Source organism: Styela clava, chromosome 8 (genome assembly GCF_964204865.1).
Source record: "Styela clava chromosome 8, kaStyClav1.hap1.2, whole genome shotgun sequence".
Classification (NCBI taxonomy): domain Eukaryota; kingdom Metazoa; phylum Chordata; class Ascidiacea; order Stolidobranchia; family Styelidae; genus Styela; species Styela clava.
In genome coordinates this window covers 19,066,151-19,090,154 of record NC_135257.1, presented here as the reverse complement: position 1 = coordinate 19,090,154, position 24,004 = coordinate 19,066,151, and the positions used below count along the sequence as shown (strand labels likewise).

The following is a 24,004-nucleotide window of genomic DNA, read 5'->3' as shown; positions in this document are numbered from 1 at the left end:
CTGCAATATATGCACTTTCTTGAGGTTTGAATATGAACAATTCAAAGTTGAAAGAGCAGTTGTGCATTCCGAGTACACTCAAAGTATACAAACGACTGACTCTCTTAAAACCATATAACAAAGGTCCCACCGAGATTTGAACTCGGATCGCTGGATTCAGAGTCCAGAGTGCTAACCATGACACCATGGGGCCAATATAACAAGTTGTTTTATGTTCTGCTTTATTGTTCTTAACGTCGTCAGGTGTACCGGACATTTGAAATCGGATCACTTAAACTTTCGATTAATCCAGACTGTTAAGCCCTACAATCTGTATACTACAATGTTTACTAGAGTCCCAATTTTAATTAAAATCATCTGATTTAAGTTATTTGACAACTCCTATGTGTTTGTTAAGTGTTTTATGGTAGTGATAAAAGGACGCTTTCAGAAGTGGGATTCGAACCCACGCCTCCATTCGGAGACCAGAATTCTCACAATCCAGCTTAAGGAAAGAGGTGACTCTTGAGTCTGGCGCCTTAGACCACTCGGCCATCCTGACAACTGCTTGTAGGGTGTTATTGGTGCTCTATTGAATCATATTTCAGTCTTACAAAAACGACTCACGCGAGATACAATTGTTTTAAAAACATATGACTGTAAGCACTTAATACCAACTCCTGTTTGCGGTATTACTGTGTGACAGAACCAGGGAGGTATGATTATGAGTTTATATAAAAAGTTTTGTCATCAAATCACAATATTCAAGAACTAGTTTCTTATTTCTTTCACTAATCTGCAATATATGCAATTTTTTGAGGTTTGAATATGAACAATTCAAAGTTGAAAGAGCAGTTCTGCATTCGGAGTACACTCAAAGTATACAAACGACTGACTCTCTAAAACCATATAACAAAGGTCCCACCGAGATTTGAACTCGGATCGCTGGATTCAGAGTCCAGAGTGCTAACCATTACACGATGGGGCCAATAATACAAGTCGTTTCATGTTCTGCTTTATTGTTCATAACGTCGTCAGGTGTACCGGAAATTTGAAATCGGATCACTTAAACTTTCAATTAATCCAGACTGTTAAGCCCTAGAATCTGTATACTACAATGTTTACTAGAGTCCCAATTTTAATTAAAAGGATCTGATTTAAGTTATTTGACAACTCCTATGTGTTTGTTAAGTGTTTTATGGTAGTGATAAAAGAACGTTGTCAGAAGTGGGATTCGAACCCACGCCTCCATTCGGAGACCAGAATTCTCACAATCCAGCTTAAGGAAAGAGGTGACTCTTGAGTCTGGCGCCTTAGACCACTCGGCCATCCTGACAACTGCTTGTAGGGTGTTATTGGTGCTCTATTGAATCATATTTCAGTCTTACAAAAACGACTCACGCGAGATACAATTGTTTTAAAAACATATGACTGTAAGCACTTAATACCAACTCCTGTTTGCGGTATTACTGTGTGACAGAACCAGGGAGGTATGATTATGAGTTTATATAAAAAGTTTTGTCATCAAATCACAATATTCAAGAACTAGTTTCTTATTTCTTTCACTAATCTGCAATATATGCAATTTTTTGAGGTTTGAATATGAACAATTCAAAGTTGAAAGAGCAGTTCTGCATTCGGAGTACACTCAAAGTATACAAACGACTGACTCTCTTAAAACCATATAACAAAGGTCCCACCGAGATTTGAACTCGGATCGCTGGATTCAGAGTCCAGAGTGCTAACCATTACACCATGGGGCCAATAATACAAGTCGTTTCATGTTCTGCTTTATTGTTCATAACGTCGTCAGGTGTACCGGAAATTTGAAATCGGATCACTTAAACTTTCAATTAATCCAGACTGTTAAGCCCTAGAATCTGTATACTACAATGTTTACTAGAGTCCCAATTTTAATTAAAAGGATCTGATTTAAGTTATTTGACAACTCCTATGTGTTTGTTAAGTGTTTTATGGTAGTGATAAAAGAACGTTGTCAGAAGTGGGATTCGAACCCACGCCTCCATTCGGAGACCAGAATTCTCACAATCCAGCTTAAGGAAAGAGGTGACTCTTGAGTCTGGCGCCTTAGACCAATCGGCCATCCTGACAACTGCTTGTACGGTGATATTGGTGCTCTATTAAATCATATTTCAGTCTTACAATAACGACTCACGCGAGATACTATTTGTTTAAAAGCATATGACTGTAAGCACTTAATACCAACTCCTGTTTGCGGTATTACTGTGTGACAGAACCAGGGAGGTATGATTATGAGTTTATATAAAAAGTTTTGTCATCAAATCACAATATTCAAAAACAGCTGAGGAATTCATACCGCACAGGTCCCACCGAGATTTGAACTCGGATCGCTGGATTCAAAGTCCAGAGTGCTAACCATTACACCATGGGGCCGCCGATATATGCGATTTGTGATAATTAAAATAATAATAAACATAATCAAGTCGAAATTAACAACTTTCGATCAAAATTCGTTGGCGATTGGCGCCATGGCTTAGTTGGTTAAAGCGCCTGTCTAGTAAACAGGAGATCCTGGGTTCGAATCCCAGTGGTGCCTTAGTCATAGGGATCCCGCAGACCATTTTGACTTAAATCTTTTCTTCTACATTCTATGAATTCAATAATTAAAGTTCAGCTTTTTAGCGACCGACATACAAAGAATCGAAATCGTTAAAGTGTATACGTGATCAGTGCTTTCGGAGGCAAGATTGGAAAAAATCACACCGTGATGTTCAACATAAAATCGACGGACGCCCAACTACAAACGACGATTAACAGGTATTTAGTAATTAGAATTATTCGAGATCTATTTCTCCTAAATCAGGAATATGGGTTTCAACTCGTTCTTATGGAGTGAACAGAAAAGGCGTGAGTCATAAACTTGATTTCAAAGTCACGAATCCATTTGAGGGCCAAATGTGTTATGCTACTGGGCGGCCTTGAGACGAATATGGATTCGAAGAACAGAGCGAATTTAACTAGTTTCTTATTTCTTTCACTAATCTGCAATATATGCACTTTATTGAGGTTTGAATATGAACAATTCAAAGTTGAAAGAGCAGTTCTGAATTCCTAGTGCACTCGAAGTATACAAACGACTGACTCTCTTAAAACCATATAACAAAAGGTCCCACTGAGATTTGAACTCGGATCGCTGGATTCAGAGTCTAGAGTGCTAACCATTACACTATGGGGCAAATAATACAAGTTGTTTTATGTTCTGCTTTATTGTTCATAACGACGTCAGGTGTACCGGACATTTGAAATCGGATCACTTAAACTTTCAAGTAATCCAGACTGTTAAGCCCTACAATCTGTATACTACAATGTTTACTAGAGTCCCAATTTTAATTAAAAGGATCTGATTTAAGTTATTTGACAACTCCTATGTGTTTGTTAAGTGTTTTATGGTAGTGATAAAAGGACGTTGTCAGAAGTGGGATTCGAACCCACGCCTCCATTCGGAGACCAGAATTCTCACAATCCAGCTTAAGGAAAGAGGTGACTCTTGAGTCTGGCGCCTTAGACCACCCGGCCATCCTGACAACTGCTTGGAGGGTGGTATTGGTGCTCTATTAAGTCATATTTCAGTCTTACAAAAACGACTCACGCGAGATACTATTTGTTTAAAAGCATATGACTGTAAGCACTTAATACCAACTCCTGTTTGCGGTATTACTGTGTGACAGAACCAGGGAGGTATGATTATGAGTTTATATAAAAAGTTTTGTCATCAAATCACAATATTCAAAAACAGCTGAGGAATTCATACCGCACAGGTCCCACCGAGATTTGAACTCGGATCGCTGGATTCAAAGTCCAGAGTGCTAACCATTACACCATGGGGCCGCCGATATATGCGATTTGTGATAATTAAAATAATAATAAACATAATCAAGTCGAAATTAACAACTTTCGATCAAAATTCGTTGGCGATTGGCGCCATGGCTTAGTTGGTTAAAGCGCCTGTCTAGTAAACAGGAGATCCTGGGTTCGAATCCCAGTGGTGCCTTAGTCATAGGGATCCCGCAGACCATTTTGACTTACATCTTTGCTTCTACATTCTATGAATTCAATAATTAAAGTTCAGCTTTTGAGCGACCGACATACAAAGAATCGAAATCGTTAAAGTGTATACGTGATCAGTGCTTTCGGAGGCAAGATTGGAAAAAATTACACCGTGATGTTCAACATAAAATCCACGGACGCCCAACTACAAACTACGATTAACAGGTATTTAGTAATTAGAATTATTCGAGATCTATTTCTCCTAAATCAGGAATATGGGTTCAACTCGTTCCTATGGAGTGAACAGAAAAGGCGTGAGTCATATACTTGATTTCAAAGTCACGAATCCATTTAAGGCCAATTGTGTTATGCTACTGTGCGGCCTTGAGACGAATACGGATTCCAAGAACATAGCGAATTTAACTAGTTTCTTATTTCTTTCACTAATCTGCAATATATGCAATTTTTTGAGGTTTGAATATGAACAGTTCAAAGTTGAAAGAGCAGTTCTGAATTCCTAGTACACTCAAAGTATACAAACGACTGACTCTCTTAAAACCATATAACAAAAGGTCCCACCGAGATTTGAACTCGGATCGCTGGATTCAGAGTCCAGAGTGCTAACCATTACACCATGGGGCCAATAATACAAGTTGTTTTATGTTCTGCTTTATTGTTCATAACGACGTCAGGTGTACCGGACATTTGAAATCGGATCACTTAAACTTTCAATTAATCCAGACTGTTAAGCCCTACAATCTGTATACTACAATGTTTACTAGAGTCCCAATTTTAATTAAAAGGATCTGATTTAAGTTATTTGACAACTCCTATGTGTTTGTTAAGTGTTTTATGGTAGTGATAAAAGGACGTTGTCAGAAGTGGGATTCGAACCCACGCCTCCATTCGTAGACAAGAATTCTCACAATCCAGCTTAAGAAAAGAGGTGACTCTTGAGTCTGGAGCCTCAGACCACTCGGCCATCCTGACAACTGCTTGTATGGTGATATTGGTGCTCTATTAAATCATATTTGAGTCTTACAAAAACGACTCACGCGAGATACTATTTGTTTAAAAGCATTTGACTGTAAGCACTTAATACCAACTCCTGTTTGCGGTATTACTGTGTGACAGAACCAGGGAGGTATGATTATGAGTTTATATAAAAAGTTTTGTCATCAAATCACAATATTCAAAAACAGCTGAGGAATTCATACCGCACAGGTCCCACCGAGTTTTGAACTGGGATCGCAGGATTCAAAGTCCAGAGTGGTAACCATTACACCATGGGGCCGCCGATATATGTGATTTGTGAGAATTAAAATAATAATAAACATAATCAAGTCAAAATTAACAACTTTCGATCAAAATTCGTTGGCGATTGGCGCCATGGCTTAGTTGGTTAAAGCGCCTGTCTAGTAAACAGGAGATCCTGGGTTCGAATCCCAGTGGTGCCTTAGTCATAGGGATCCCGCAGACCATTTTGACTTACATCTTTGCTTCTACATTCTATGAATTCAATAATTAAAGTTCAGCTTTTGAGCGACCGACATACAAAGAATCGAAATCGTTAAAGTGTATACGTGATCAGTGCTTTCGGAGGCAAGATTGGAAAAAATTACACCGTGATGTTCAACATAAAATCGACGGACGCCCAACTACAAACGACGATTAACAGGTATTTAGTAATTAGAATTATTCGAGATCTATTTCTCCTAAATCAGGAATATGGGTTTCAACTCGTTCTTATGGAGTGAACAGAAAAGGCGTTAGTCATAAACTTGATTTCAAAGTCACGAATCCATTTGAGGGCCAAATGTGTTATGCTACTGGGCGGCCTTGAGACGAATATGGATTCGAAGAACAGAGCGAATTTAACTAGTTTCTTATTTCTTTCACTAATCTGCAATATATGCACTTTCTTGAGGTTTGAATATGAACAATTCAAAGTTGAAAGAGCTGTTCTGAATTCCTAGTACACTCAAATTATACAAACGACTGACTCTCTTAAAACCATATAACGAAAGGTCCCAACGAGATTTGAACTCGGATCGCTGGATTCAGAGTCCAGAGTGCTAACCATTGCATCATGGGGCCTATATTACAAGTTGTTTTATGTTCTGCTTTATTATGTTCTGCTTTATTGTTCATAACGACGTCAGGTGTACCGGACATTTGAAATCGGATCACTTAAACTTTCAAGTAATCCAGACTGTTAAGCCCTACAATCTGTATACTACAATGTTTACTAGAGTCCCAATTTTAATTAAAAGGATCTGATTTAAGTTATTTGACAACTCCTATGTGTTTGTTAAGTGTTTTATGGTAGTGATAAAATGACGTTGTCAGAAGTGGGATTCGAACCCACGCCTCCATTCGGAGACCAGAATTCTCACAATCCAGCTTAAGGAAAGAGGTGACTCTTGAGTCTGGCGCCTTAGACCACCCGGCCATCCTGACAACTGCTTGTAGGCTCTTATTGGTGCTCTATTAAATCATATTTCAGTCTTACAAAAACGACTCACGCGAGATACTATTTGTTTTAAAAACATATGACTGTAAGCATTTAATACCAACTCCTGTTTGCGGTATTACTGTGTGACAGAACCAGGGAGGTATGATTATGAGTTTATATAAAAAGTTTTGTCATCAAATCACAATATTCAAAAATAGCTGAGGAATTCATACCGCACAGGTCCCACCGAGATTTGAACTCGGATCGCTGGATTCAAAGTCCAGAGTGCTAACCATTACACCATGGGGCCGCCGATATATGCGATTTGTGATAATTAAAATAATATTAAACATAATCAAGTCGAAATTAACAACTTTCGATCAAAATTCGTTGGCGATCGGCGCCATGGCTTAGTTGGTTAAAGCGCCTGTCTAGTAAACAAGAGATCCTGGGTTCGAATCCCAGTGGTGCCTTAGTCATATGGATCCCGCAGACCATTTTGACTTAAATCTTTTCTTCTACATTCTATGAATTCAATAATTAAAGTTCGTTAAAGTGTATACGTGATCAGTGCCTTCGGAGGCAAGATTGGAAAAAATTACACCGTGATGTTCAACATAAAATCGACGGACGCCCAACTACAAACGACGATTAACAGGTATTTAGTAATTAGAATTATTCGATGTTCTACTTCTCCTAAATCAGGAATATGGGTTTCAACTCGTTCTTATGGAGTGAACAGAAAAGGCGTGAGTCATAAACTTGATTTCAAAGTCACGAATCCATTTGAGGGCCAAATGTGTTATGCTACTGGGCGGCCTTGAGACGAATATGAATTCGAAGAACAGAGCGAATTTAACTAGTTTCTTATTTCTTTCACTAATCTGCAATATATGCACTTTCTTGAGGTTTGAATATGAACAATTCAAAGTTGAAAGAGCAGTTCTGAATTCCTAGTACACTCAAAGTATACAAACGACTGACTCTCTTAAAACCATATAACAAAAGGTCCCACCGAGATTTGAACTCGGATCGCTGGATTCAGAGTCCAGAGTGCTAACCATTACACCATGGGGGCCAATAATACAAGTTGTTTTATGTTCTGCATTATTGTTCATAACGACGTCAGGTGTACCGGACATTTGAAATCTGATCACTTAAACTTTCAAATAATCCAGATTGTTAAGCCCTACAATCTGTATACTACAATGTTTACTAGAGTCCCAATTTTAATTAAAAGGATCTGATTTAAGTTATTTGACAACTCCTATGTGTTTGTTAAGTGTTTTATGGTAGTGATAAAAGCACGTTGTCAGAAGTGGGAATCGAACTCACGCCTCCATTCGGAGACCAGAATTCTCACAATCCAGCTTAAGGAAAGAGGTGACTCTTGAGTCTGGCGCCTTAGACCACTCGGCCATCCTGACAACTGCTTGTAGGGTGTTATTGGTGCTCTATTAAATCATATTTCAGTCTTACAAAAACGACTCACGCGAGATACTATTTGTTTTAAAAGCATATGACTGTAAGCACTTAATACCAACTCCTGTTTGCGGTATTACTGTGTGACAGAACCAGGGAGGTATGATTATGAGTTTATATAAAAAGTTTTGTCATCAAATCACAATATTTAAAAATAGATGAGGAATTCATACCGCACAGGTCCCACCGAGATCTGAACTCGGATCGCTGGATTCAAAGTCCAGAGTGCTAACCATTACACCATGGGGCCTATAATACAAGTTGTTTTATGTTCTGCTTTATTGTTCATAACGACGTCAGGTGTACCGGACATTTGAAATCGGATCACTTAAACTTTCAAGTAATCCAGACTGGTAAGCCCTACAATCTGTATACTACAATGTTTACTAGAGTCCCAATTTTAATTAAAAGGATCTGATTTAAGTTATTTGACAACTCCTATGTGTTTGTTAAGTGTTTTATGGTAGTGATAAAAGGACGTTGTCAGAAGTGGGATTCGAACCCACGCCTCCATTCGGAGACCAGAATTCTCACAATCCAGCTTAAGGAAAGAGGTGACTCTTGAGTCTGGCGCCTTAGACCACCCGGCCATCCTGACAACTGCTTGGAGGGTGGTATTGGTGCTCTATTAAATCATATTTCAGTCTTACAAAAACGACTCACGCGAGATACTATTTGTTTAAAAGCATATGACTGTAAGCACTTAATACCAACTCCTGTTTGCGGTATTACTGTGTGACAGAACCAGGGAGGTATGATTATGAGTTTATATAAAAAGTTTTGTCATCAAATCACAATATTCAAAAACAGCTGAGGAATTCATACCGCACAGGTCCCACCGAGATTTGAACTCGGATCGCTGGATTCAAAGTCCAGAGTGCTAACCATTACACCATGGGGCCGCCGATATATGCGATTTGTGATAATTAAAATAATAATAAACATAATCAAGTCGAAATTAACAACTTTCTATCAAAATTCGTTGGCGATTGGCGCCATGGCTTAGTTGGTTAAAGCGCCTGTCTAGTAAACAGGAGATCCTGGGTTCGAATCCCAGTGGTGCCTTAGTCATAGGGATCCCGCAGACCATTTTGACTTAAATCTTTGCTTCTACATTCTATGAATTCAATAATTAAAGTTCAGCTTTTGAGCGACCGACATACAAAGAGTCGAAATCGTTAAAGTGTATACGTGATCAGTGCTTTCGGAGAAAAGATTGGAAAAAATTACACCGTGATGTTCAACATAAAATCGACGGACGCCCAACTACAAACGACGATTAACAGGTATTTAGTAATTAGAATTATTCGAGATCTATTTCTCCTAAATCAGGAATATGGGTTTCAACTCGTTCTTATGGAGTGAACAGAAAAGGCGTTAGTCAATAACTTGATTTCAAAGTCACGAATCCATTTGAGGGCCAAATGTGTTATGCTACTGGGCGGCCTTGAGACGAATATGGATTCGAAGAACAGAGCGAATCTAACTAGTTTCTTATTTCTTTCACTAATCTGCAATATATGCACTTCCTTGAGGTTTGAATATGAACAATTCAAAGTTGAAAGAGCAGTTCTGAATTCCTAGTACACTCAAATTATACAAACGACTGACTCTCTTAAAACCATATAACAAAAGGTCCCAACGAGATTTGAACTCGGATCGCTGGATTCAGAGTCCAGAGTGCTAACCATTGCACCATGGGGCCTATAATACAAGTTGTTTTATGTTCTGCTTTATTGTTCATAACGACGTCAGGTGTACCGGACATTTGAAATCGGATCGCTTAAACTTTCAAGTAATCCAGACTGTTAAGCCCTACAATCTGTATACTACAATGTTTACTAGAGTCCCAATTTTAATTAAAAGGATCTGATTTAAGTTATTTGACAACTCCTATGTGTTTGTTAAGTGTTTTATGGTAGTGATAAAATGACGTTGTCAGAAGTGGGATTCGAACCCACGCCTCCATTCGGAGACCAGAATTCTCACAATCCAGCTTAAGGAAAGAGGTGACTCTTGAGTCTGGCGCCTTAGACCACCCGGCCATCCTGACAACTGCTTGTAGGCTCTTATTGGTGCTCTATTAAATCATATTTCAGTCTCACAAAAAGGACTCACGCGAGATACTATTTGTTTTAAAAACATATGACTGTAAGCATTTAATACCAACTCCTGTTTGCGGTATTACTGTGTGACAGAACCAGGGAGGTATGATTATGAGTTTATATAAAAAGTTTTGTCATCAAATCACAATATTCAAAAATAGCTGGGGAATTCATACCGCACAGGTCCCACCGAGATTTGAACTCGGATCGCTGGATTCAAAGTCCAGAGTGCTAACCATTACACCATGGGGCCGCCGATATATGCGGTTTGTGTTAATTAAAATAATATTAAACATAATCAAGTCGAAATTAACAACTTTCGATCAAAATTCGTTGGCGATTGGCGCCATGGCTTAGTTGGTTAAAGCGCCTGTCTAGTAAACAGGAGATCCTGGGTTCGAATCCCAGTGGTGCCTTAGTCATAGGGATCCCGCAGACCATTTTGACTTAAATCTTTTCTTCTACATTCTATGAATTCAATAATTAAAGTTCGTTAAAGTGTATACGTGATCAGTGCCTTCGGAGGCAAGATTGGAAACACCGTGATGTTCAACATAAAATCGACGGACGCCCAACTACAAACGACGATTAACAGGTATTTAGTAATTAGAATTATTCGAGATCTATTTCTCCTAAATCAGGAATATGGGTTTCAACTCGTTCTTATGGAGTGAACAGAAAAGGCGTGAGTCATAAACTTGATTTCAAAGTCACGAATCCATTTGAGGGCCAAATGTGTTATGCTACTGGGCGGCCTTGAGACGAATATGGATTCGAAGAACAGAGCGAATTTAACTAGTTTCTTATTTCTTTCACTAATCTGCAATATATGCACTTTCTTGAGGTTTGAACATGAACAATTCAAAGTTGAAAGAGCAGTTCTGAATTCCTAGTACACTCAAAGTATACAAACGACTGACTCTCTTAAAACCATATAACAAAAGGTCCCACCGAGATTTGAACTCGGATCGCTGGATTCAGAGTCCAGAGTGCTAACCATTACACCATGGGGCCAATAATACAAGTTGTTTTAAGTTCTGCATTATTGTTCATAACGACGTCAGGTGTACCGGACATTTGAAATCGGATCACTTAAACTTTCAATTAATCCAGATTGTTAAGCCCTACAATCTGTATACTACAATGTTTACTAGAGTTCCAATTTTAATTAAAAGGATCTGATTTAAGTTATTTGACAACTCCTATGTGTTTGTTAAGTGTTTTATGGTAGTGATAAAAGCACGTTGTCAGAAGTGGGAATCGAACTCACGCCTCCATTCGGAGACCAGAATTCTCACAATCCAGCTTAAGGAAAGAGGTGACTCTTGAGTCTGGCGCCTTAGACCACTCGGCCATCCTGACAACTGCTTGTAAGGTGTTATTGGTGCTCTATTAAATCATATTTCAGTCTTACAAAAACGACTCACGCGAGATACTATTTGTTTTAAAAGCATATGACTGTAAGCACTTAATACCAACTCCTGTTTGCGGTATTACTGTGTGACAGAACCAGGGAGGTATGATTATGAGTTTATATAAAAAGTTTTGTCATCAAATCACAATATTTAAAAATAGCTGAGGAATTCATACCGCACAGGTCCCACCGAGATTTGAACTCGGATCGCTGGATTCAAAGTCCAGAGTGCTAACCATTACACCATGGGGCCGCCGATATATGCGATTTGTGATAATTAAAATAATATTAAACATAATCAAGTCGAAATTAACAACTTTCGATCAAAATTCGTTGGCGATTGGCGCCATGGCTTAGTTGGTTAAAGCGCCTGTCTAGTAAACTGGAGATCCTGGGTTCGAATCCCAGTGGTGCCTTAGTCATAGGGATCCCGCAGACCATTTTGACTTAAATCTTTTCTTCTACATTCTATGAATTCAATAATTAAAGTTCAGCTTTTTCGCGACCGACATACAAAGAATCGAAATTGTTAAAGTGTATACGTGATCAGTGCTTTCGGAGGCAAGATTTGAAAAAATTACACGGTGATGTTCAACATAAAATCGACAGACGCCCAACTACAAACAACGATTAACAGGTATTTAGTAATTAGAATTATTCGAGATCTATTTCTCCTAAATCAGGAATATGGGTTTCAACTCGTTCTTATGGAGTGAACAGAAAAGGCGTGAGTCATAAACTTGATTTCAAAGTCACGAATCCATTTGAGGGCCAAATGTGTTATGCTACTGGGCGGCCTTGAGACGGATACGGATTCGAAGAACAGAGCGAACTTAACTAGTTTCTTATTTCTTTCACTAATCTGCAATATATGCACTTTCTAGAGGTTTGAATATGAACAATTCAAAGTTGAAAGAGCAGTTCTGCATTCGGAGTACACTCAAAGTATACAAACGACTGACTCTCTTAAAACCATATAACAAAGGTCCCACCGAGATTTGAACTCGGATCGCTGGATTCAGAGTCCAGACTGCTAACCATTACACCATGGGCCAATAATATAAGTTGTTTTATGTTCTGCTTTATTGTGCATAACGTCGTCAGGTGTACCGGACATTTGAAATCGGATCACTTAAACTTTTAATTAATCCAGACTGTTAAGCCCTACAATCTGTATACTACAATGTTTACTAGAGTCCCAATTTTAATTAAAAGAATCTGATTTAAGTTATTTGACAACTCCTATGTGTTTGTTAAGTGTTTTATGGTAGTGATAAAAGGACGTTGTCAGAAGTGGGATTCGAACCCACGCCTCCATTCGGAGACCAGAATTCTCACAATCCAGCTTAAGGAAAGAGGTGACTCTTGAGTCTGGCGCCTTAGACCACTCGGCCATCCTGACAACTGCTTGTAGGGTGATATTGGTGCTCTATTAAATCATATTTCAGTCTTACAAAAACGACTCACGCGAGATACTATTTGTTTAAAAGCATATGACTGTAAGCACTTAATACCAACTCCTGTTTGCGATATAACTGTGTGACAGAACCAGGGAGGTATGATTATGAGTTTATATAAAAAGTTTTGTCATCAAATCACAATATTCAAAAACAGCTGAGGAATTCATACCGCACAGGTCCCACCGAGATTTGAACTCGGATCGCTGGATTCAAAGTCCAGAGTGCTAACCATTACACCATGGGGCCGCCGATATATGCGATTTGTGATAATTAAAATAATAATAAACATAATCAAGTCAAAATTAACAACTTTCGATCAAAATTCGTAGGCGATTGGCGCCATGGCTTAGTTGGTTAAAGCGCCTGTCTAGTAAACAGCAGCTCCTGGGTTCGAATCCCAGTGGTGCCTTAGTCATAGCGATCCCGCAGACCATTTTGACTTAAATCTTTTCTTCCACATTCTATGAATTCAGAAAATTAAAGTTCAGCTTTTTCGCGACCGACATACAAAGAATCGAAATCGTTAAAGTGTATACGTGATCAGTGCTTTCGGAGGCAAGATTGGAAATAATTACACCGTGATGTTCAACATAAAATCGACGGACGCCCAACTACAAACGACGATTAACAGGTATTCAGTAATAAGAATTATTCGAGATCAATTTCTCCTAAATCAGGAATATGGGTTTCAACTCGTTCTTATGGAGTGAACAGAAAAGGCGTGAGTCAATAACTTAATTTCAAAGTCACGAATCCATTTGAGGGCCAAATGTGTTATGCTACTGGGCGGCCTTGAGACGAATACGGATTCGAAGAACAGAGCGAATTTAACTAGTTTCTTATTTCTTTCACTAATCTGCAATATATGCACATTCTTGAGGTTTGAATATAAACTATTCAAAGTTGAAAGAGCAGTTCTGCATTCGGAGTACACTCAAAGTATACAAACGACTAACTCTCTTAAAACCATATAACAAAGGTCCCACCGAGATCTGAACTCGGATCGCTGGATTCGGAGACCAGAATTCTCACAATCCAGCTTAAGGAAAGAGGTGACTTTTGAGTCTGGCGCCTTAGACCACTCGGCCATCCTGACAACTGCTTGTAGGGTGATGTTGGTGCTCTATTAAATCATATTTCAGTCTTACAAAAACGACTCACGCAAGATACTATTTGTTTAAAAGCATATGACTGTAAGCACTTAATACCAACTCATGTTTGCGGTATAACTGTGTGACAGAACCAGGGAGGTATGATTATGAGTTTATATAAAAAGTTTTGTCATCAAATCACAATATTCAAAAACAGCTGAGGAATTCATACCGCACAGGTCCCACCGAGATTTGAACTCGGATCGCTGGATTCAAAGTCCAGAGTGCTAACCATTACACCATGGGGCCGCCGATATATGCGATTTGTGATAATTAAAATAATAATAAACATAATCAAGTCAAAATTAACAACTTTCGATCAAAATTCGTAGGCGATTGGCGCCATGGCTTAGTTGGTTAAAGCGCCTGTCTAGTAAACAGGAGCTCCTGGGTTCGAATCCCAGTGGTTCCTTAGTCATAGCGATCCCGCATACCATTTTGACTTAAATCTTTTTTTCCACATTCTATGAATTCAATAATTAAAGTTCAGCTTTTTCGCGACCGACATACAAAGAATCGAAATCGTTAAAGTGTATACGTGATCAGTGCTTTCGGAGGCAAGATTGGAAATAATTACACCGTGATGTTCAACATAAAATCGACGGACGCCCAACTACAAACGACGATTAACAGGTATTTAGTAATTAGAATTATTCGAGATCTATTTCTGCAAAATAAGGAATATGGGTTTCAACTCGTTCTTATGGAGTGAACAGGAAAGGCGTGAGTCATATACTTGATTTCAAAGTCACGAATCCATTTAAGGCCAAATGTGTTATGCTACTGTGCGGCCTTTAGACGAATACGGATTCCAAGAACATAGCGAATTTAACTAGTTTCTTATTTCTTTCACTAATCTGCAATATATGCAATTTCTTGAGGTTTGAATATGAACAATTCAAAGTTGAAAGAGCAGTTCTGCATTCGGAGTACACTCAAAGTATACAAACGACTGACTCTCTTAAAACCATATAACAAAGGTCTCACCGAGATTTGAACTCGGATCGCTGGATTCAGAGTCCAGAGTGCTAACCATTACACCATGGGGCCAGTAATACAAGTCGTTTCATGTTCTGCTTTATTGTTCATAACGTCGTCAGGTGTACCGGACATTTGAAATCGGATCACTTAAACTTTCAATTAATCCAGAATGTTAAGCCCTACAATCTGTATACTACAATGTTTACTAGAGTCCCAATTTTAATTAAAAGGATCTGATTTAAGTTATTTAATAACTCCTGCGTGTTTGTTAAGTGTTTTATGGTAGTGATAAAAGGACGTTGTCAGAAGTGGGATTCGAACCCACGCCTCCATTCGGAGACCAGAATTCTCACAATCCAGCTTAAGGAAAGAGGTGACTCTTGAGTCTGGCGCCTTGGACCACTCGGCCATCCTGACAACTGCTTCTAGGGTGTTATTGGTGCTCTATTAAATCATATTTCAGTCTTACAAAAACGACTCACGCGAGATACTATTTGTTTTAAAAACATATGACTGTAAACACTTAATACCAACTCCTGTTTGCGGTATTACTGTGTGCCAGAACCAGGGAGGTATGATTATGAGTTTATATAAAAAATTTTGTCATCAAATCACAATATTCAAAAATAGCTGAGGAATTCATACCGCACAGGTCCCACCGAGATTTGAACTCGGATCGCTGGATTCAAAGTCCAGAGTGCTAACCATTACACCATGGGGCAGCGGATATATGCGATTTGTGATAATTGAAATAATATTAAACATAATCAAGTCGAAATTAACAACTTTCGATAAAAATTCGTTGGCGTTTGGCGCCATGGCTTAGTTGGTTAAAGCGCCTTTCTAGTAAACAGGAGATCCTGGGTTCGAATCCCAGTGGTGCCTCAGTCATAGGGATCCCGCAGACCATTTTGACTTAAATCTTTTCTTCTACATTCTATGAATTCAATAATTAAAGTTCAGCTTTTTCGCGACCGACATACAAAGAATCGAAATTGTTAAAGTGTATACGTGATCAGTGCTTTCGGAGGCAAGACTTGAAAAAATTACACGGTGATGTTCAACATAAAATCGACAGACGCCCACCTACAAACGACGATTAACAGGTATTTAGTAATTAGAATTATTCGAGATCTATTTCTCCTAAATCAGGAATATGGGTTTCGACTCGTTCTTATGGAGTGAACAGAAAAGGCGTGAGTCATATACTTGATTTCAAAGTCACGAATCCATTTGAGGGCCAAATGTGTTATGCTACTGGGCGGCCTTGAGACGAATACGGATTCCAAGAACAGAGCGAATTTAACTAGTTTCTTATTTCTTTCACTAATCTGCAATATATGCACATTCTTGAGGTTTGAATATAAACAATTCAAAGTTGAAAGAGCAGTTCTGCATTCGGAGTACACTCAAAGTATACAAACGACTAACTCTCTTAAAACCATATAACAAAGGTCCCACCGAGATTTGAACTCGGATCGCTGGATTCGGAGAACAGAATGCTCAAAATTCAGCTTAAGGAAAGAGGTGACTCTTGAGTCTGGCGCCTTAGACCACTCGGCCATCCTGACAACTGCTTGTAGGGTGATGTTGGTGCTCTATTAAATCATATTTCAGTCTTACAAACACGACTCACGCGAGATACTATTTGTTTAAAAGCATATGACTGTAAGCACTTAATACCAACTCCTGTTTGCGGTATAACTGTGTGACAGAACCAGGGAGGTATGATTATGAGTTTATATAAAAAGTTTTGTCATCAAATCACAATATTCAAAAACAGCTGAGGAATTCATACCGCACAGGTCCCACCGAGATTTGAACTCGGATCGCTGGATTCAAAGTCCAGAGTGCTAACCATTACACCTTGGGGCCGCCGATATATGCGATTTGTGATAATTAAAATAATAATAAACATAATCAAGTCAAAATTAACAACTTTCGATCAAAATTCGTAGGCGATTGGCGCCATGGCTTAGTTGGTTAAAGCGTCTGTCTAGTAAACAGGAGCTCCTGGGTTCGAATCCCAGTGGTTCCTTAGTCATAGCGATCCCGCAGACCATTTTGACTTAAATCTTTTCTTCCACATTCTATGAATTCAATAATTAAAGTTCAGCTTTTTCGCGACCGACATACAAAGAATCGAAATCGTTAAAGTGTATACGTGATCAGTGCTTTCGGAGGCAAGATTGGAAATAATTACACCGTGATGTTCAACATAAAATCGACGGACGCCCAACTACAAACGACGATTAACAGGTATTTAGTAATTAGAATTATTCGAGATCTATTTCTCCTAAATCAGGAATATGGGTTTCAACTCGTTCTTATGGAGTGAACAGAAAAGGCGTGAGTCAATAACTTGACTTCAAAGTCACGAATCCATTTGAGGGCCAAATGTGTTATGCTACTGGGCGGCCTTGAGACGAATACGGATTCGAAGAACAGAGCGAATTTAACTAGTTTCTTATTTCTTTCACTAATCTGCAATATATGCACATTCTTGAGGTTTGAATATAAACAATTCAAAGTTGAAAGAGCAGTTCTGCATTCGGAGTACACTCAAAGTATACAAACGACTAACTCTCTTAAAATCATATAACAAAGGTCCCACCGAGATTTGAACTCGGATCGCTGGATTCAGAGTCCAGAGTGCTAACCATGACACCATGGGGCCAATATAACAAGTTGTTTTATGTTCTGCTTTATTGTTCTTAACGTCGTCAGGTGTACCGGACATTTGAAATCGGATCACTTAAACTTTCAATTAATCCAGACTGTTAAGCCCTACAATCTGTATAATACAATGTTTACTAGAGTCCCAATTTTAATTAAAATGATCTGATTTAAGTTATTTGACAACTCCTATGTGTTTGTTAAGTGTTTTATGGTAGTGATAAAAAGACGCTGTCAGAAGTGGGATTCGAACCCACGCCTCCATTCGGAGACCAGAATTCTCACAATCCAGCTTAAGGAAAGAGGTGACTCTTGAGTCTGGCGCCTTAGACCACTCGGCCATCCTGACAACTGCTTCTAGGGTGTTATTGGTGCTCTATTAAATCATATTTCAGTCTTACAAAAACGACTCACGCGAGATACTATTTGTTTTAAAAACATATGACTGTAAACACTTAATACCAACTCCTGTTTGCGGTATTCCTGTGTGACAGAACCAGGGTGGTATGATTATGAGTTTATATAAAAAGTTTTGTCATCAAATCACAATATTCAAAAATAGCTGAGGAATTCATACCGCACAGGTCCCACCGAGATTTGAACCCGGATCGCTGGATTCAAAGTCCAGAGTGCTAATCATTACACCATTGGGCCGCCGATATATGCGATTTGTGATAATTGAAATAATAATAAACATAATCAAGTCAAAATTAACAACTTTCGATCAAAATTCGTTGGCGATTGGCGCCATGGCTTAGTTGGTTAAAGCGCCTGTCTAGTAAACAGGAGATTCTGGGTTCGAATCTCAGTGGTGCCTTAGTCATAGGGATCCCGCAGACCATTTTGACTTAAATCTTTTCTTCTACATTCTATGAATTCAATAATTAAAGTTCAGCTTTTTCGCGACCGACATACAAAGAATCGAAATCGTTAAAGTGTATACGTGGTCAGTGCTTTCGGAGGCAAGATTTGAAAAAATTACACGGTGATGTTCAACATAAAATCGACAGACGCCCAACTACAAACGACGATTAACAGGTATTTAGTAATTAGAATTATTCGAGATCTATTTCTCCTAAATCAGGAATATGGGTTTTGACTCGTTCGTATGGAGTGAACAGAAAATGCGTGAGTCATATACTTGATTTCAAAGTCACGAATCCATTTAAGGCCAAATGTGTTATGCTACTGGGCGGCCTTGAGACGAATACGGATTCGAAGAACATAGCGAATTTAACTAGTTTCTTATTTCTTTCACTAATCTGCAATATATGTAATTTCTTGAGGTTTGAATACGAACAATTCAAAGTTGAAAGAGCAGTTTTGCATTCGGAGTACACTCAAAGTATATAAACGACTGACTCTCTAAAAACCATATAACAAAGGTCCCACCGAGATTTGAACTCGGATCGCTGGATTCAGAGTCCAGAGTGCTAACCATTACACCATGGGGCCAATGATACAAGTTGTTTTATGTTCTGCTTCATTGTTCATAACGTCATCAGGTGTACCGGACATTTGAAATCGGATCACTCAAACTTTTAATTAACTCAGACTGTTAAGCCCTACAATCTGTATACTACAATGTTTACTAGAGTCCCAATTTTAATGAAAAAGTATCTGATTTAAGTTTTTTGACAACTCCTATGTGTTTGTCAAGTGTTTTATGGTAATGATAAAAGGACGTTGTCAGAAGTGGTATTCGAACCCAAGCCTCCATTCGGAGACCAGAATTCTCACAATCCAGCTTAAGGAAAGAGGTGACTCTTGAGTATGGCGCCTTAGACCACTCGGCCATCCTGACAACTGCTTGTAGGGTGTTATTGGTGCTCTATTAAATCATATTTCAGTCTTACAAAAACGACTCACGCGAGATACTTTTTTTTTGAAAGTATATGACTGTAAGCACTTAATACCAACTCCTGTTTGCGGTATTACTGTGTGACAGAACCAGGGAGGTATGATTATGAGTTTATATAAAATGTTTTGTCATCAAATCACAATATTCACAAACAGCTGAGGAATTCATACCGCACAGGTCCCACCGAGATTTGAACTCGGATCGCTGGATTCAAAGTCCAGGGTGCTAAACATTACACCATGGGGCCGCCGATATATGCGATTTGTGATAATTAAAATAATAATAAACATAATCAAGTCGAAATTAACAACTTTCGATCAGAATTCGTTGGCGATTGGCGCCATGGCTTAGTTGGTTAAAGCGCCTGTCTAGTAAACAGGAGATCCTGGGTTCGAATCCCAGTGGTGCCTTAGTCATAGGGATCCCGCAGACCATTTTGACTTAAATATTTTCTTCTACATTCTATGAATTCAATAATTAAAGTTCAGCTTTTTCGCGACCGACATACAAAGAATCGAAATCGTTAAAGTGTATACGTGATCAGTACTTTCGGAGGCAAGATTGGAAAAAATTACACCGTGATGTTCAACATAAAATCGACGGACGCCCAACTAAAAACGATGGTTAACAGGTATTTAGTAATTAGAATTATTCGAAATTCTATTTCTCCTTAATCAGGAATAAGGGTTTCAACTCGTTCTTATGGAGTGAACAGAAAAGGCGTGAGTCATAAACTTGATTTCAAAGTTACGAATCCATTTGAGGGCCAAATGTGTTTTGCTACTGGGCGGCCTTGAGACGAATACGGATTCGAAGAACAGAGCGAATTTAACTAGTTTCTTATTTCTTTCACTAATCTGCAATATATGCAATTTCTTGAGGTTTGAATATGAACAATTCAAAGTTGAAAGAGCATTTCTGCATTCGGAGTACCCTCAAAGTATACAAACGACTGACTCTCTAAAAACCATCTAACAAAGGTCCCACCGAGATTTGAACTCGGATCGCTAGATTCAGAGTCCAGAGTGCTATCCATTACACCATGGGGCCAATGATACAAGTTGTTTTATGTTCTGCTTTATTGTTCATAACGTCATCAGGTGCACCGGACATTTGAAATCGGATCACTTAAACTTTTAATTAATTCAGACTGGTAAGCCCTACATTCTGTATACTACAATGTTTACTAGAGTCCCAATTTTGATGAAAAAGTATCTGATTTAAGTTTTTTGACAACTCCTATGTGTTTGTCAAGGTGTTTTATGGTAGTGATAAAAGGACGTTGTCAGAAGTGGGATTCGAACCCACGCCTCCATTCGGAGACCAGAATTCTCACAACCCAGCTTAAGGAAAGAGGTGACTCTTGAGTCTGGCGCTTTAGACCACTCGGACATCCTGACAACTGCTTGTAGGGTGTTATTGGTGCTCTACTTAATCATATTTCAGTCTTACAAAAACGACTCACGCGAGATAATATTTGTTTTAAAAGCATATGACTGTAAGCACTTAATACCAACTCCTGTTTGCGGTATTACTGTGTGACAAAACCAGGGAGGTATGATTGTGAGTTTATATAAAAAGTTTTGTCATCAAATCACAATATTCAAAAATAGCTGAGGAATTCATACCGTACAGGTCCCACCGAGATTTGAACTCGGATCGCTGGATTCAAAGTCCAGAGTGCTAACCATTACAACATAGGGCCGCCGATATACGCACATATGATAATTAAAATAATAATAAACATAATCAAGTCGAAATTAACAACTTTCGATCAAAATTCGTCGGCGATTGGCGCCATGGCTTAGTTGGTTAAAGCGCCTGTCTAGTAAACAGGAGATCCTGGGTTCGAATCCCAGTGGTGCCTTTGTCGTGGGGATCCCGCAGACCATTTTGACTTAAATCTTTTCTTCTACATCCTATGAATTCAATAATTAGAGCTCAGCTTTTTTGCGACCGTCATACAAAGAATCGAAATCGGTAAAGTGTATACGTGATCAGTGCTTTCGGAGGCAAGATTTGAAAAAATTACACGGTGATGTTCAACGTAAAATCGACAGACGCCCAACAACAAACGACGATTAACAGGTATTTAGTAATTAGAATTATTCGGGCTCTATTTCTCCTAAATCAGGAATATGGGTTTCAACTCGTTCTTATGGAGTGAACAGAAAAGGCGTGAGTCATAAACTTGATTTCAAAGTCACAAATCCATTTGAGGGCCAAATGTGTTATGCTACTGGGCGGCCTTGAGACAAATACGGATTCGAAGAACAGAGCGAATTTAACTAGTTTCTTATTTCTTTCACTAATCTGCAATATATGCACTTTCTTGAGGTTTGAATATGAACAATTCAAAGTTGAAAGAGCAGTTCTGCATTCGGAGTACACTCAAAGTATACAAACGACTGACTCTCTTAAAACCATATAACAAAGGTCCCACCGAGATTTGAACTCGGATCGCTGGATTCAGAATCCAGAGTGCTAACCATTTCACCATGGGGCCAATAACACAAGTTGTTTTATGTTCTGCTTTATTGTTCATAACGTCATCAGGTGTACCGGACATCTGAAATCGGATAACTTAAACTTTCAATTAATCCAGACTGTTAAGCCCTACAATCTGTATACTACAATGTATACTAGAGTCCCAATTTTAATTAAATGGATCTGATTTAAGTTATTTGACAACTCCTATGTGTTTGTTAAGTGTTTTATGGTAGTGATAAAAGGACGTTGTCAGAAGTGGGATTCGAACCCACGCCTCCATTCGGAGACCAGAATTCTAACAATCCAGCTTAAGGAAAGAGGTGACACTTGAGTCTGGCGCCTTAGACCACTCGGCCATCCTGACAACTGCTTGTAGGGTGTTATTGGTGCTCTAATAAATCATATTTCAGTCTTACAAAAACGACTCACGCGAGATACTATTTGTTTTAAAAGCATATGACTGTAAGCACTTAATACCAACTCCTGTATGCGGTATTACTGTGTGACAGAACCAGGGAGGTATGATTATGAGTTTATATGAAAAGTTTTGTCATCAAATCACAATATTCAAAAATAGCTGAGGAATTCATACCGCACAGGTCCCACCGAGATTTGAACTCGGATCGCTGGATTCAAAGCCCAGAGTGCTAACCATTACACCATGGGGCCGCCGATATACGCGATTTGTGATAATTAAAATAATAATAAACATAATCAAGTCGAAATTAACAACTTTCGATCAAAACTCGTTGGCGATTGGCGCCATGGCTTAGTTGGTTAAAGCTCCTGTCTAGTAAACAGGAGATCCTGGGTTTGGATCCCAGTGGTGCCTTAGTCATAAAGATCCCGCAGACCATTTTGACTTAAATCTTTTCTTCTACATTCTAAGAATTCAATAATTAAAGTTCAGCTTTTTCGCGACCGACATACAAAGAATCGAAATCGTTAAAGTGTATACGTGATCAGTGCTTTCGGAGGCAAGATTGGAAAAAATTACACCGTGATGTTCAACATAAAATCGACTGACGCCTAACTACAAACGATGGTTAACAGGTATTTAGTAATTAGAATTATTCGAGATCTATTTCTCCTAAATCAGGAATATGGGTTTCGACTCGTTCGTATGGAGTGAACAGAAAAGGCGTGAGTCATATACTTGATTTCAAAGTCACGAATCCATTTAAGGCCAAATATGTTATGCTACTGGGCGGCCTTGAGACGAATACGGATTCGAAGAACATAGCGAATTTAACTAGTTTCTTATTTCTTTCACTAATCTGCAATATATGTAATTTCTTGAGGTTTGAATACGAACAATTCAAAGTTGAAAGAGCAGTTTTGCATTCGGAGTACACTCAAAGTATATAAACGACTGACTCTCTAAAAACCATATAACAAAGGTCCCACCCAGATTTGAACTCGGATCGCTGGATTCAGAGTCCAGAGTGCTAACCATTACACCATGGGGCCAATGATACAAGTTGTTTTATGTTCTGCTTTATTGTTCATAACGTCATCAGGTGTACCGGACATTTGAAATCGGATCACTTAAACTTTTAATTAACTCAGACTGTTAAGCCCTACAATCTGTATACTACAATGTTTACTAGAGTCCCAATTTTAATGAAAAAGTATCTGATTTAAGTTTTTTGACAACTCCTATGTGTTTGTTAAGTGTTTTATGGTAATGATAAAAGGACGTTGTCAGAAGTGGTATTCGAACCCATGCCTCCATTCGGAGACCAGAATTCTCACAATCCAGCTTAAGGAAAGAGGTGACTCTTGAGTATGGCGCCTTAGACCACTCGGCCATCCTGACAACTGCTTGTAGGGTGTTATTGGTGCTCTATTAAATCATATTTCAGTCTTACAAAAACGACTCACGCGAGATACTTTTTTTTTGAAAGTATATGACTGTAAG

General features: G+C 38.7%; 50 non-coding genes across 50 annotated transcripts; 11 read left to right on the top strand and 39 right to left on the bottom strand.

Moving 5' to 3' along the window:
• Positions 1–121: 121 nt before the first annotated feature.
• On the bottom strand, positions 122–193 carry Trnaq-cug (transfer RNA glutamine (anticodon CUG)). Its single transcript has one exon. It is a non-coding gene; the product is annotated as a tRNA-Gln (tRNA).
• A 231-nt stretch (positions 194–424) lies between these two features.
• On the bottom strand, positions 425–541 carry Trnal-caa (transfer RNA leucine (anticodon CAA)). The gene is made up of 2 exons: positions 504–541; positions 425–470 (listed from the first exon to the last, which is right to left on the bottom strand). It is a non-coding gene; the product is annotated as a tRNA-Leu (tRNA).
• A 354-nt stretch (positions 542–895) lies between these two features.
• Trnaq-cug (transfer RNA glutamine (anticodon CUG)) lies at positions 896–967 on the bottom strand. Its single transcript has one exon. It is a non-coding gene; the product is annotated as a tRNA-Gln (tRNA).
• Positions 968–1,198: 231 nt separating this feature from the next.
• Positions 1,199–1,315, bottom strand: Trnal-caa (transfer RNA leucine (anticodon CAA)). The gene is made up of 2 exons: positions 1,278–1,315; positions 1,199–1,244 (listed from the first exon to the last, which is right to left on the bottom strand). It is a non-coding gene; the product is annotated as a tRNA-Leu (tRNA).
• A 355-nt stretch (positions 1,316–1,670) lies between these two features.
• Trnaq-cug (transfer RNA glutamine (anticodon CUG)) lies at positions 1,671–1,742 on the bottom strand. Its single transcript has one exon. It is a non-coding gene; the product is annotated as a tRNA-Gln (tRNA).
• Positions 1,743–1,973: 231 nt separating this feature from the next.
• Trnal-caa (transfer RNA leucine (anticodon CAA)) lies at positions 1,974–2,090 on the bottom strand. The gene is made up of 2 exons: positions 2,053–2,090; positions 1,974–2,019 (listed from the first exon to the last, which is right to left on the bottom strand). It is a non-coding gene; the product is annotated as a tRNA-Leu (tRNA).
• A 232-nt stretch (positions 2,091–2,322) lies between these two features.
• On the bottom strand, positions 2,323–2,394 carry Trnaq-uug (transfer RNA glutamine (anticodon UUG)). Its single transcript has one exon. It is a non-coding gene; the product is annotated as a tRNA-Gln (tRNA).
• Positions 2,395–2,483: 89 nt separating this feature from the next.
• Trnat-agu (transfer RNA threonine (anticodon AGU)) lies at positions 2,484–2,557 on the top strand. Its single transcript has one exon. It is a non-coding gene; the product is annotated as a tRNA-Thr (tRNA).
• An 871-nt stretch (positions 2,558–3,428) lies between these two features.
• Positions 3,429–3,545, bottom strand: Trnal-caa (transfer RNA leucine (anticodon CAA)). The gene is made up of 2 exons: positions 3,508–3,545; positions 3,429–3,474 (listed from the first exon to the last, which is right to left on the bottom strand). It is a non-coding gene; the product is annotated as a tRNA-Leu (tRNA).
• A 232-nt stretch (positions 3,546–3,777) lies between these two features.
• On the bottom strand, positions 3,778–3,849 carry Trnaq-uug (transfer RNA glutamine (anticodon UUG)). The gene has a single exon. It is a non-coding gene; the product is annotated as a tRNA-Gln (tRNA).
• Positions 3,850–3,938: 89 nt separating this feature from the next.
• Positions 3,939–4,012, top strand: Trnat-agu (transfer RNA threonine (anticodon AGU)). Its single transcript has one exon. It is a non-coding gene; the product is annotated as a tRNA-Thr (tRNA).
• Positions 4,013–4,578: 566 nt separating this feature from the next.
• Trnaq-cug (transfer RNA glutamine (anticodon CUG)) lies at positions 4,579–4,650 on the bottom strand. Its single transcript has one exon. It is a non-coding gene; the product is annotated as a tRNA-Gln (tRNA).
• Positions 4,651–5,391: 741 nt separating this feature from the next.
• On the top strand, positions 5,392–5,465 carry Trnat-agu (transfer RNA threonine (anticodon AGU)). The gene has a single exon. It is a non-coding gene; the product is annotated as a tRNA-Thr (tRNA).
• An 886-nt stretch (positions 5,466–6,351) lies between these two features.
• Trnal-caa (transfer RNA leucine (anticodon CAA)) lies at positions 6,352–6,468 on the bottom strand. The gene is made up of 2 exons: positions 6,431–6,468; positions 6,352–6,397 (listed from the first exon to the last, which is right to left on the bottom strand). It is a non-coding gene; the product is annotated as a tRNA-Leu (tRNA).
• A 233-nt stretch (positions 6,469–6,701) lies between these two features.
• On the bottom strand, positions 6,702–6,773 carry Trnaq-uug (transfer RNA glutamine (anticodon UUG)). The gene has a single exon. It is a non-coding gene; the product is annotated as a tRNA-Gln (tRNA).
• An 89-nt stretch (positions 6,774–6,862) lies between these two features.
• Positions 6,863–6,936, top strand: Trnat-agu (transfer RNA threonine (anticodon AGU)). The gene has a single exon. It is a non-coding gene; the product is annotated as a tRNA-Thr (tRNA).
• Positions 6,937–7,469: 533 nt separating this feature from the next.
• Positions 7,470–7,542, bottom strand: Trnaq-cug (transfer RNA glutamine (anticodon CUG)). Its single transcript has one exon. It is a non-coding gene; the product is annotated as a tRNA-Gln (tRNA).
• A 231-nt stretch (positions 7,543–7,773) lies between these two features.
• On the bottom strand, positions 7,774–7,890 carry Trnal-caa (transfer RNA leucine (anticodon CAA)). Its single transcript has 2 exons — positions 7,853–7,890; positions 7,774–7,819 (listed from the first exon to the last, which is right to left on the bottom strand). It is a non-coding gene; the product is annotated as a tRNA-Leu (tRNA).
• Positions 7,891–8,123: 233 nt separating this feature from the next.
• Trnaq-uug (transfer RNA glutamine (anticodon UUG)) lies at positions 8,124–8,195 on the bottom strand. Its single transcript has one exon. It is a non-coding gene; the product is annotated as a tRNA-Gln (tRNA).
• A 231-nt stretch (positions 8,196–8,426) lies between these two features.
• On the bottom strand, positions 8,427–8,543 carry Trnal-caa (transfer RNA leucine (anticodon CAA)). The gene is made up of 2 exons: positions 8,506–8,543; positions 8,427–8,472 (listed from the first exon to the last, which is right to left on the bottom strand). It is a non-coding gene; the product is annotated as a tRNA-Leu (tRNA).
• Positions 8,544–8,775: 232 nt separating this feature from the next.
• Trnaq-uug (transfer RNA glutamine (anticodon UUG)) lies at positions 8,776–8,847 on the bottom strand. The gene has a single exon. It is a non-coding gene; the product is annotated as a tRNA-Gln (tRNA).
• Positions 8,848–8,936: 89 nt separating this feature from the next.
• On the top strand, positions 8,937–9,010 carry Trnat-agu (transfer RNA threonine (anticodon AGU)). Its single transcript has one exon. It is a non-coding gene; the product is annotated as a tRNA-Thr (tRNA).
• Positions 9,011–9,578: 568 nt separating this feature from the next.
• Trnaq-cug (transfer RNA glutamine (anticodon CUG)) lies at positions 9,579–9,650 on the bottom strand. The gene has a single exon. It is a non-coding gene; the product is annotated as a tRNA-Gln (tRNA).
• A 231-nt stretch (positions 9,651–9,881) lies between these two features.
• Positions 9,882–9,998, bottom strand: Trnal-caa (transfer RNA leucine (anticodon CAA)). The gene is made up of 2 exons: positions 9,961–9,998; positions 9,882–9,927 (listed from the first exon to the last, which is right to left on the bottom strand). It is a non-coding gene; the product is annotated as a tRNA-Leu (tRNA).
• A 233-nt stretch (positions 9,999–10,231) lies between these two features.
• Trnaq-uug (transfer RNA glutamine (anticodon UUG)) lies at positions 10,232–10,303 on the bottom strand. Its single transcript has one exon. It is a non-coding gene; the product is annotated as a tRNA-Gln (tRNA).
• Positions 10,304–10,392: 89 nt separating this feature from the next.
• Trnat-agu (transfer RNA threonine (anticodon AGU)) lies at positions 10,393–10,466 on the top strand. The gene has a single exon. It is a non-coding gene; the product is annotated as a tRNA-Thr (tRNA).
• A 526-nt stretch (positions 10,467–10,992) lies between these two features.
• Positions 10,993–11,064, bottom strand: Trnaq-cug (transfer RNA glutamine (anticodon CUG)). The gene has a single exon. It is a non-coding gene; the product is annotated as a tRNA-Gln (tRNA).
• Positions 11,065–11,295: 231 nt separating this feature from the next.
• Positions 11,296–11,412, bottom strand: Trnal-caa (transfer RNA leucine (anticodon CAA)). The gene is made up of 2 exons: positions 11,375–11,412; positions 11,296–11,341 (listed from the first exon to the last, which is right to left on the bottom strand). It is a non-coding gene; the product is annotated as a tRNA-Leu (tRNA).
• Positions 11,413–11,645: 233 nt separating this feature from the next.
• On the bottom strand, positions 11,646–11,717 carry Trnaq-uug (transfer RNA glutamine (anticodon UUG)). Its single transcript has one exon. It is a non-coding gene; the product is annotated as a tRNA-Gln (tRNA).
• Positions 11,718–11,806: 89 nt separating this feature from the next.
• On the top strand, positions 11,807–11,880 carry Trnat-agu (transfer RNA threonine (anticodon AGU)). The gene has a single exon. It is a non-coding gene; the product is annotated as a tRNA-Thr (tRNA).
• An 869-nt stretch (positions 11,881–12,749) lies between these two features.
• Positions 12,750–12,866, bottom strand: Trnal-caa (transfer RNA leucine (anticodon CAA)). Its single transcript has 2 exons — positions 12,829–12,866; positions 12,750–12,795 (listed from the first exon to the last, which is right to left on the bottom strand). It is a non-coding gene; the product is annotated as a tRNA-Leu (tRNA).
• A 232-nt stretch (positions 12,867–13,098) lies between these two features.
• Positions 13,099–13,170, bottom strand: Trnaq-uug (transfer RNA glutamine (anticodon UUG)). The gene has a single exon. It is a non-coding gene; the product is annotated as a tRNA-Gln (tRNA).
• Positions 13,171–14,252: 1,082 nt separating this feature from the next.
• Positions 14,253–14,324, bottom strand: Trnaq-uug (transfer RNA glutamine (anticodon UUG)). The gene has a single exon. It is a non-coding gene; the product is annotated as a tRNA-Gln (tRNA).
• Positions 14,325–15,053: 729 nt separating this feature from the next.
• Trnaq-cug (transfer RNA glutamine (anticodon CUG)) lies at positions 15,054–15,125 on the bottom strand. Its single transcript has one exon. It is a non-coding gene; the product is annotated as a tRNA-Gln (tRNA).
• A 231-nt stretch (positions 15,126–15,356) lies between these two features.
• Trnal-caa (transfer RNA leucine (anticodon CAA)) lies at positions 15,357–15,473 on the bottom strand. The gene is made up of 2 exons: positions 15,436–15,473; positions 15,357–15,402 (listed from the first exon to the last, which is right to left on the bottom strand). It is a non-coding gene; the product is annotated as a tRNA-Leu (tRNA).
• Positions 15,474–15,706: 233 nt separating this feature from the next.
• Positions 15,707–15,777, bottom strand: Trnaq-uug (transfer RNA glutamine (anticodon UUG)). Its single transcript has one exon. It is a non-coding gene; the product is annotated as a tRNA-Gln (tRNA).
• A 90-nt stretch (positions 15,778–15,867) lies between these two features.
• Positions 15,868–15,941, top strand: Trnat-agu (transfer RNA threonine (anticodon AGU)). Its single transcript has one exon. It is a non-coding gene; the product is annotated as a tRNA-Thr (tRNA).
• A 918-nt stretch (positions 15,942–16,859) lies between these two features.
• On the bottom strand, positions 16,860–16,931 carry Trnaq-uug (transfer RNA glutamine (anticodon UUG)). Its single transcript has one exon. It is a non-coding gene; the product is annotated as a tRNA-Gln (tRNA).
• Positions 16,932–17,661: 730 nt separating this feature from the next.
• Trnaq-cug (transfer RNA glutamine (anticodon CUG)) lies at positions 17,662–17,733 on the bottom strand. Its single transcript has one exon. It is a non-coding gene; the product is annotated as a tRNA-Gln (tRNA).
• Positions 17,734–17,964: 231 nt separating this feature from the next.
• Positions 17,965–18,081, bottom strand: Trnal-caa (transfer RNA leucine (anticodon CAA)). The gene is made up of 2 exons: positions 18,044–18,081; positions 17,965–18,010 (listed from the first exon to the last, which is right to left on the bottom strand). It is a non-coding gene; the product is annotated as a tRNA-Leu (tRNA).
• Positions 18,082–18,475: 394 nt separating this feature from the next.
• Positions 18,476–18,549, top strand: Trnat-agu (transfer RNA threonine (anticodon AGU)). The gene has a single exon. It is a non-coding gene; the product is annotated as a tRNA-Thr (tRNA).
• A 566-nt stretch (positions 18,550–19,115) lies between these two features.
• Positions 19,116–19,187, bottom strand: Trnaq-cug (transfer RNA glutamine (anticodon CUG)). Its single transcript has one exon. It is a non-coding gene; the product is annotated as a tRNA-Gln (tRNA).
• Positions 19,188–19,929: 742 nt separating this feature from the next.
• Trnat-agu (transfer RNA threonine (anticodon AGU)) lies at positions 19,930–20,003 on the top strand. Its single transcript has one exon. It is a non-coding gene; the product is annotated as a tRNA-Thr (tRNA).
• A 568-nt stretch (positions 20,004–20,571) lies between these two features.
• Trnaq-cug (transfer RNA glutamine (anticodon CUG)) lies at positions 20,572–20,643 on the bottom strand. Its single transcript has one exon. It is a non-coding gene; the product is annotated as a tRNA-Gln (tRNA).
• A 233-nt stretch (positions 20,644–20,876) lies between these two features.
• Trnal-caa (transfer RNA leucine (anticodon CAA)) lies at positions 20,877–20,993 on the bottom strand. The gene is made up of 2 exons: positions 20,956–20,993; positions 20,877–20,922 (listed from the first exon to the last, which is right to left on the bottom strand). It is a non-coding gene; the product is annotated as a tRNA-Leu (tRNA).
• A 393-nt stretch (positions 20,994–21,386) lies between these two features.
• Positions 21,387–21,460, top strand: Trnat-agu (transfer RNA threonine (anticodon AGU)). Its single transcript has one exon. It is a non-coding gene; the product is annotated as a tRNA-Thr (tRNA).
• Positions 21,461–22,027: 567 nt separating this feature from the next.
• Trnaq-cug (transfer RNA glutamine (anticodon CUG)) lies at positions 22,028–22,099 on the bottom strand. Its single transcript has one exon. It is a non-coding gene; the product is annotated as a tRNA-Gln (tRNA).
• A 231-nt stretch (positions 22,100–22,330) lies between these two features.
• Trnal-caa (transfer RNA leucine (anticodon CAA)) lies at positions 22,331–22,447 on the bottom strand. The gene is made up of 2 exons: positions 22,410–22,447; positions 22,331–22,376 (listed from the first exon to the last, which is right to left on the bottom strand). It is a non-coding gene; the product is annotated as a tRNA-Leu (tRNA).
• A 233-nt stretch (positions 22,448–22,680) lies between these two features.
• On the bottom strand, positions 22,681–22,752 carry Trnaq-uug (transfer RNA glutamine (anticodon UUG)). The gene has a single exon. It is a non-coding gene; the product is annotated as a tRNA-Gln (tRNA).
• Positions 22,753–23,481: 729 nt separating this feature from the next.
• On the bottom strand, positions 23,482–23,553 carry Trnaq-cug (transfer RNA glutamine (anticodon CUG)). Its single transcript has one exon. It is a non-coding gene; the product is annotated as a tRNA-Gln (tRNA).
• Positions 23,554–24,004: the final 451 nt, after the last annotated feature.